This window comes from Poecilia formosa, unplaced genomic scaffold, assembly GCF_000485575.1.
Source record: "Poecilia formosa unplaced genomic scaffold, Poecilia_formosa-5.1.2 Scaffold191, whole genome shotgun sequence".
NCBI classification, from domain to species: domain Eukaryota; kingdom Metazoa; phylum Chordata; class Actinopteri; order Cyprinodontiformes; family Poeciliidae; genus Poecilia; species Poecilia formosa.
Window position 1 is genome coordinate 771,584 of NW_006800130.1, and position 9,477 is coordinate 781,060.

Consider the following 9,477-nt stretch of genomic DNA (forward strand, 5'->3'; position numbering starts at 1 on the left):
TCTCTTTCTCACTGTTTTTTCAATGTCACATGCTGTTTTTATTTTAATTATGTAAAGCACTTTGAAATGCCTTGCTGCTGAAATGTGCTATACAAATAAAATTTGATTGATTGATTGATTGATTGATTGATTGATTGATTGATTGATTGTTTGATTGATTTGGCCTCTAACAGGTTGTCCTGTAGGATTTGCCCTGTATTTAGCTTCATTCATCTTTCTGTGAACTAACAAAAGCTCTGGCGGAGAAAAGTGTTCCCTCAGCATGATGCTGCCGCCGTCATGTTTGACTGTGGGTGTGATGTGTCAACAATGTTGGGTTTTCTGCATGGAGCCCAAATGTTTAATTTAGGTCTTCTCTGTCAATACCTCTTTCTTCAACGTGATGTTTTCTGTCTCTTTCATGATTTGCAGCAAATTTGAAATTGGACCTTATATGACTTTTTTAGAAAAATGTCTTTGATGTTGCAGTTCAAGCACAAAGTTGTCAACCTTTTCTCCTATCTGAGCCACAGATCTCAGTACATCATCCAGTGTTACTCTTGTTTCTAGGCTTTATTTCCTCTGAGTTCCTCACAGAACGTCTGTATTTATACTGATATTAAATGACAATGTATTAATAATTAGTTGACTTCTATGGGCAAATGTTTCCACTGGTCTTCCTTTAGGAGTATTACTGAGCAACGACAGTTAATTTGCCGTGGCATGTTTTAATAAATCAAATAGATTGAAGTTTGTGATTGTAGTGTGACAAAACTTTCATTAGACGGGAATATAAATCATTCCTTAGAGCCTAAAGCCAGAAAATCACCACTATGATCTACTTCTTCACTAAATGTCCTTCTCTCTGCCGTATGGCCGCTGACAGGCTCCGAATTGTACACTGATGTAAGAGCAGAACATGAAAGAGCGACACCCCGGAGTGAAAAGAATGGCTTTAAAGGTCCAGGATGCTGGCTCCCATCTCAAACACAGCTGGTGCACATGCTGCCTTTCTAAAGGCATTACAGCCAAGTTAACATAACAGATGTGCTTAACGTGCCATTTGACCGATAAAATGTTCAGATCCTTCTGTATGCATGCATCACATTCTGGTTCATAGGTAGTTTTATAGAGAATCAATGACAATCGTCCATGCGCTGTAACAATTATAGTAATGTAGGCTTTCCGTTATGCCTACTCTCTTGGGAGCTCCTGAGTTCTTGATTATATAGCTGTGATTTGCCTCGGTATTGTTTTAGAAACAGAATACAAATCTGCAGAGGTGAGAATACCCAGGAGGCAATGTGTGGCAGAGATTACAAGCAACTTGAATCTACAGAAAAGTTTATTGTGTCAAACTGTTTATATGAAGATACATGTGCTGTATTCCAATGCAAAGACTAACTTGTTACCTTTGTCAAGGTAACAAGTTAGAGTTTTGACATTCTTCAGCTATATTCCAGCAGCTTAGTTATTCATAACCCAGTTCAGTAAATTGACGGAAGAAGGATTACGTGAACAAACCTTAAAGCTGCCTTTCGTAAAAGTTAAGTATGATGACATAAAAACATCAATGCTGGTTGTATTTAAACAGGTTTATCAGATTTGTTCCTCTTTAAAGCATTCTTGGATCTAACGTCTGCAGGTTGAGCTTCGAGTGAAGATGTTGCTCACTTGTGTGTTGTTGCAGTGCTTCTGAGCCGTTCCTGCTTCAGTAACATCACATACTCAGGCTGACCTTTCTGTGCCTTTTTGAGCTCCAGGTGCATAACAATTAGCCCATCACAGTGTGTTGTGCTTTTCTTGTCAGAGGTGTCACACTGCATTGTGTTCACACCCACCTGGGATCACTACATCGGCCTTAAAGAAATTCCCTCTAATTGCTCTTCCTATGTGGCGCTGAGTAAGATCTCATGATCAAGAGCTGAATGATTTGTTAAATAATCCTTTAAAGCATGTCTAGAGTTTTGCAGCTCAATTATCTGTTTAAATAGCAATGTTTGCATGTTGAAGTCAGAAAACTTCTAAATTTTAGAGCATTTAAGCATAAACAGATCAAAAGCAGCATTTTCTTTGTCAAATCAGAGAAGTGACTTTAATGTACTTTTCTGATAGTCATGTCAGTGAAATCTTGCTTGGGGCTGCCTATAGTAATAAATTATTATTTTCTTCTCAGAATAGATCTTTCAAATGGGCATATATAGAATGTTGTTCAGAACCAGCATTTCTGTTCACCTGAATGCTGTCAGAATTTGAATTTTGTAGTTATAGATTTGTCACTATTTACCCTCAAACAAATGGGGAAATACAGGGGCTCCCGAAGAATGCTTTTAAGTGCAGAGGCAAGGTGGTGGTTTGTTACATCTCCGAGCTAGTGCTTATTGAACAATATTTCTTTTTCAAGTTCATACTGAGCAAATCCCCATTTAAAATTTTTGACCTACAAACTCACATTCTAACTAGGAACTTTGCTGTCTTTAGTTTTGTTGTCATTGGTGTTTGTGTCATGCATTGATTCCTAAGTGTGATGGTTATATCTCTTACAAATTAGGCTGGACTGCCTTTTTTTCTGTTTTTTTTTTTATTCATTTTTTTTTCATTTTCACCCCACTCTCGATTTCATATAAAAGAATGAGTATAACCATCACATGACCAGTCAGACTTGAAAGTAAAAAAAGTTGAAAAAACTTGGACACATATTCCATCTTGCACTTCATAAGCAGCTTAGAGAATAAAAAACAAACAGTTTCCATTGAAGGAACAACAATTAATTGCAGCTTCAAACCTCCAGTAATTACACAGAAAATGAACGGTGTCACAGACTAGATGGCACTGGTTAGAAAAATGACTGAACCCCAAATGCACTTATTATCTCAAAATGGATGTTTCAGAGCTTTTAGAAGCTTGTGGCTCTCCTTTGATAACTTGAATTATTGTCGCAAATGACTCCAACAATATTGCCAATTACAATTTATTTTGTAAAATTACACAAACCTCCCATTGCTCTCTGGTGGACTTCAACAATGGATAAAATCCATCTATGTTGGAAACACAGATAAAAATGACGTCTGCTGAGCTACATAGCGTTAGCAGTTTTGTATTTGCTCATAAAAAAAAAAAAAAAAAAAACTAGACTGCTTTTATGCATTAGAAATGACCAAGGAATATTAAATTAAAATCTGAGAATTTATGAATTTTTCAAAAAATATTTAGGTATTATTGTAAATGAGAATCCATTTGATACTCTGAAATATGGTGAGATTTATGCTTCTTGTACATGACTGGCATTTGAAAAGCTATGTTTGTTCACCAGCATCACCCTCTTTGATGATAAGGTGTGAGTGTGAATCCACAAAATTCTATTAACCCACATATTGTAGAGAATTACAGCCACGGTCTGCAACAGAAACAATGCTGGAAGGCTTGTAAATCGTCTGCTCATGCAGGCTGAGGCATAGACTTGAATGTGTAAACTCTCATTAAGAAATTCTTATTTTTCTTTTTGAGCAGGGGAAGCATGCATTCCCCCTCCACCCCATTTATTCCCCTTTCTAAAACCAGACTGAAATCCAGTGGAGAATTACTGCTATACGTGGACCAAACATTGCAGTCTGCTCAGACCTCCTGACAAATAATTAGCATGTGCTGTCTAGGTCTTAATTGAATACACACTTGATCAACCTTAATTTTAGAAACCATAGAAAAGATATGACTGACTCAGATTTGGGATTGATTCTCACAATTTACCACCTGACAGGATTTAAGGGAGAGGAGGATAGCATATAGTAGAGCTTCCACAACTTGATTTGCATGCGAGATGGCATAAATGGGAGGGGGGAAAAAAAGGCTTATCTCAACAAAACAGCTGTCTTTTTAATTTCCTGCATCCAAGATTATGTGGAAAAAGTGAAGGATAATCTATATATTCATCCTATGAATGTAAGATTAGATGAGCTTTTACTTCTCACTATGAAAACAATGAAAATGTTGGCTTTATTTGTCTCTCTAGTCATTACAGTCATTGTCTTACCTTGAGTTACATTTTACACAGAAAATAGGTGCAAAGTTCAGCAACAGTTGATTAGCTGAAATTATAATTATAAAATATATGGCACATAGTGACTATTCAGACAAAATGAAGTAGCTGTGTCAACTTTTTAATTATCTTTTTGGCTGTCACTACTGTTTTTACAGCATTGGTTTTATGCTTCTTGTCTGTTGCTGTGACAAATACAGTGCAACTAGTAAAAAGTCTACATTGGTCACAGCTATGTTTTTCTCCGTTTTGACTTTATATATTTTAACCATTCTGTTTATAAAGTAGATTGATGGCAAAAGATTCAATTTTAATAATAAAAGTAAAAACAAACAAAAAAAGGGTTGGTTTCATGGGAAGGATCCATCCTTTGAGCACAGTTTACAAAATCAATAAAATGTAATTCTGTTTACTTGTGTAGCACCAATTTACAACACATCACCTCAAGACAAAAAAAAAGGTTATTTCAATCTAATTATGCATAGATTCCAACTGATCCGAGTTACTAAGCAATGAAGGCAAGTTCAGTTTATTTCCTAAATTGGTTAACAGTTTTCTACATCAACTCATTGACTTGCAGAATTTACCCCTCTTGATGAACATGTAGCAACAGTGGACAATCGTTTGCTTGGTGCCATTAACTTTGCAGCAATTCCTCACACTGGGCAAGTGTGTTGAGACAGCAGAAAGGAAAAATTCCAGAAGCCTATTGGTATTTTTATAAAGTTTTGGAGTATTCATCTTTAGGAGCTCCCAACTTGCATCCATGTTTCCACCATCTAACAAAAGCTGACAGCCTCAATCAAAAGGAAGGACTGGTTAGGATGTTTAAGAACAATCCAGGAGCACCAAGGCGCCACCCTGCTGTGAACTGGAAGCTGTCGGAACACCAATATCACGGTTCACATTGAAGTAAATTTCACATCAATATGAACAACGAAAGCAAGCCTAGGAAGTAGACTGCTCCAAAAGCTGTCACCTTCAAGCTTGACTGAAATGTGCTGCCTGCTGGGGAAACATTTTAGAGGCAGATGAGTAAAACATTGAACTGTTTGTGTCCAAAATGACAAATATTCTTAAAAGAATCCAGATGAGGCCTTTTTGCATCTAACAAAACTCTATTAATGTTCAAGAGAGCATCATGAGCAGAGTGTGTTTTACTGAAAAGTGTGCTTTCCAATAGTTCTCTCATCTAAGCTCAACAGAGAGTGTTGTTAAAGCAGACAGACAACGCTAAAACACGTGCGCAGAGAGAATGAACGCTTTACTGTGGACCTAACAGGGAGTCGTAAATAAAAGCTACCAACTCTGCCGGGGGATTCTTTCTTTTTTCTTTTTTTTTTTTTTTCTGAAAATAAGCAGCCCAGTCCTGAATTCCTTACATCTTTTTTATGTTTTGGCTGCTTCTGCTTGACTGTTGAACTTTACCAGTTTCCTGCAGTGATGTGATGTGTGCACAGCTGCAGGGGCTTCATTCGGACCTCGCTTTTTTGTCACGTCTTGTTACAAAAGCTGTAGTGGTAAAGCCAGCACAGGTGGACACCAGTTGTCGGCAGCCAGGAGTGAATTTGCCTTCGTTGCAAGTTGTCAGGAATTAATTTTAATTAAAGCAATATGAGCGGGAAAAGTTGTAGCACTTAATTTGAACCCAGCTCAAACTGAAAAAAGTTCATTATTACAGGATGGTTTTGCATAGATCACCTTTGGCCCAAGCAGTTCTGCAGCTCCTTCTTGTTTTCACTCTGACCACACACAGTGTCTTTACGTTTCTCCTGCCAAGATAGCAGCTCCCACTAATCCCACATCTTATTCTATTTCACATTTTATTACTCCAGTTCCTCTTTATTATTAAAGAAAATATGACCATCGTCAAATTTAGTATCTTGACAGTGTTCCCACTCCTAAACTTTATGTTAAGATGGATATTCTTCCTGTCTCTTCAACTATAAAATGAGGCTGAGCTTGACATACATTTACAAACCCATTTGAGTGAGAAAAAAAAGAAAAAAAGAAAAAGCATTATAACAGGTCAGTAAAATCCTGCCACGATCTAGCCAAGAGCATAATTTCATTCTTAACCGGTGGAGGAAATTGAATTTGCGATTCTAAGCCTAGAAATAGATCATTTCCAAGAAACATTTATAGTCTCCTTAAAAATGCCGAAGAGTGGAATTCAGCTCTAACTAAAGGAACGGATTAATTTGAAGCTCGTTAGGATGGATGTCATCCCCTCAGCAGCCTGGGAAAAAAAAGAGCTATTTTGCATCAAGAATACCTCTATTGTCAGTGAAGATAGAAAGGTTGTATCACCCGAATTACATATCTGCATGTAGAGTTGTCCACTTCACCTCAGTTAAGTGTGTTGTGGTTCTTAATGAGAAGTGGAAATGTCAGCGCCCTGGGTTTTGAGTAATTGAAGAGCTTGTGGATGTTTAATTACAGGAGAAAAGATTCAGGGAGAAATATGATCTCTCTGAGACAGTAGGCTTCACCTCCAGGCTAAATGGTGCTGTTATTGACTGTGGATGTGTTACGCGATACAATCCTGTAGGTGTCTACCACGACCATAGCTGAGGAAGGTTAATTAAATCAGACCTGTAGAAAGGATCTACATAAAGGACGGTGTTTTGAGGATTTATGTGTTGCATGCTTGAGATTGAGCTGGACCAGGAATGAGGTTACAAAAATTTGTGTGGAACTAAAGAGAGTAGCTGATAAGATTTGATCGGCTATTGGGTAAAGACTGGTGTACACAGCTGCTTTTCTTCAAGTCTCCTCACAGGTCATAGATCTGGGCAAAATAAACTCTGTTGTAGAATCTCCAAAATATGAGCAGATGACACTGCTAAAAGGTCGTGGCCTAAAAACTTTTGCATGAATCCCTGTAAATATGTCAAAGTCCTACTTATACATACAAATAATCTCATTTGGCGAATGTTAGAATTTCAGATAGTTTTTCAATTACAATATTTTTTGTCAATATGTCCAAATTCAAATAAGAACCCATCTTTTTTATCCTCAATGAAATGACTGCATGTTTTTTTTTTTTTTTTTGTTTTTTTTTTAAATAGCAAGGTGTGAAACTTTAGCTTAGAGAAATTTCTCTGACATATAAAGAAGCTGTTTTGGAGAAAAGTGAAGTTCATTTTTCATCTCATGTATTCACCAACCCTGGCCCTGAAGGCATGTTGTCCAGCATGACTTAGATGTCCCCACTCTTTAACACACCCGATTCAGACGACTGCAGTTCAGCAAAAGCTTGTTAATCAACTGAAATTATTTTTGTGCTGAAGCAGGGAAACATCTAAGACATGCATGGTGGTGTGCAATGAAAACCAGGGTTGAAATACACACAGCAATGTGACCAGCTGTTACATTGCCCTTGCTTCACATTGGTTCTGCTTAGCTGATCTGTCCCTGGTGATGGCTCCTACCTTAGATGAATTTCAGATTTTTCCACCATAGATGTTTGACCCGTGTTTGACTTAGTAACTTTCTTTAAAGCTTTTACCATTCATGTCCAACTTGTACCCTCTGCCAGTGAGCCAGAAAGGGAATTCAAGGACATCCAAAGCTCGGTACCAGAATTCGCAGGTCAAGGCTGCATCCTACTCTGGGTTTTCCCCTCTCATTTCCCCCTCTTGTATAAAAATAGACATTAGAAATTAGAATTTGAACATTAAAGAAATCAGTTTAAATAACATTACTGTGAAGGATTAATTCCTAGTCATGCAGTAGACTTGTAGAGCAGAACATCTTTGTTGTTTGGGTTTCACCTGTCTGTGCTCAGTTAGTCCTTGGTGAATATATATTGTTTTGATTAAATATTTAATTTTTTATTCTGTTAGTGACATTGATATTTAATTTATTTCAAATAAATTCTAATCATGGGAAGTATGCTAAAACCATTCATCTTTGAATGTATAAGACATATTGTTTAATGGAAAGCTCTTCCTTCTAGCCAATTTCTGATAGATTACATGTCCAGTTTATGTATTTATGATAATATAATGTAACAGAGCTTAAAATCTCTATGATGGAATACTTGTTAATGTGTTACTGACAATTTTAAAACCACACCTTAAACACAGTGAATCTCTCCTAAACAGCATAGAGAAAAAGTGGGAGCTCATTTCATAAAAAAGAAAGAAAGAAAATCAATATACTGCTGCCAAAATGGCAATTGAGTCATTCGTGCCTTTGGGCCACATTTACTTTATCTATTCTGTCTCAACTTGCATGGAGGTTTTCCTACCGGTAACTTTAATTCAAGCTCAGACATCTCCTTATATCTAACCTCATCCTAATAGGTATCATAATGGATGTTTTCAGAAGTTGTAAAAGTGAAGAATACACTTTTTTCTTCTTGTTGTTGTCTATAATTAAAGGCTTAAAGAGAAACATTAGACCATTGTCAATATGCTTGATAGTACAAGGTAGCAAAAGGTCATTACTTATTCAAAAAACAAAACAAAACCAAAAGTCCAGAAACGTTGTAGTGAAGCATCCAAATTTCACTTCAGCTTTACTGAGAGTGTGGGGAGCTGGGGTGAGTCTTAAAATAGCTTCTCACACATTTGGACCGGCACTTATGTTATTTTCTATGTTACATTGTAAGTGGTATTGCATTATAAAACACCCCAATTTTATGTAATTTGAATGTTGTTTTAGAAAAGGATGATAACTTAATGACATAAAAGAGGCTGAATGGCGAAGGCTGAAAGCTTCAAAAATACTTTCAGTAAATGGCACAGTAATTTCAGCATTATCACCACATATATTCAGCATTCCTCTTTCAGTGTTTTCACAAACACCGATAATCAACATGTTTTGGAGTTTTAAATCTGATTATATTATCCATCCATCCATCCATCCATCCATCCATCCATCCATCCATCCATCCATCCATCCATCCATCTAAAAAGAAAAGTAGTCATGCACATTTGAAAGTGACACAACATTGAATTTTGCTAAATTTAGAGCTCCGGCTTTTGTGGCGACAGATTAAATATTATTTTACAGAATTTTTCAAAGAAGAGTTTTCTAGATCAAGAGGTTCAGGTTCAGGATGACAGGTTTAGTTTCACTGCATGCAAAATAATTTTCTAGTAGGCAGTATATGAATATAAAGGTTTTTTGCTTGTTTAGTGATATTCAGAGTTGTCTCGTTATTCTCGTTTCTCCAAATAATTACCTTTTCTGTATACATATATTATTTACAGCTGGTTAAATGAAATAACTTCAAATATCATTTTAACTTTTGCACTTGTTAGAAGCGAAACTAAATGTCGCATGTCCAGGTGTAAACGCCTTGTTTTTATTCATGAATTGAATCAAATACCTTTTCCACTATGAGTCAGCAAGTCAGGAGAAATAACTAAATAAATGTATCTCCTTCACAAGGGATACTGCTTGCAATAATTTACAATGCCAACAGCCGTGGGGTGAAAAGACCTGAGGTT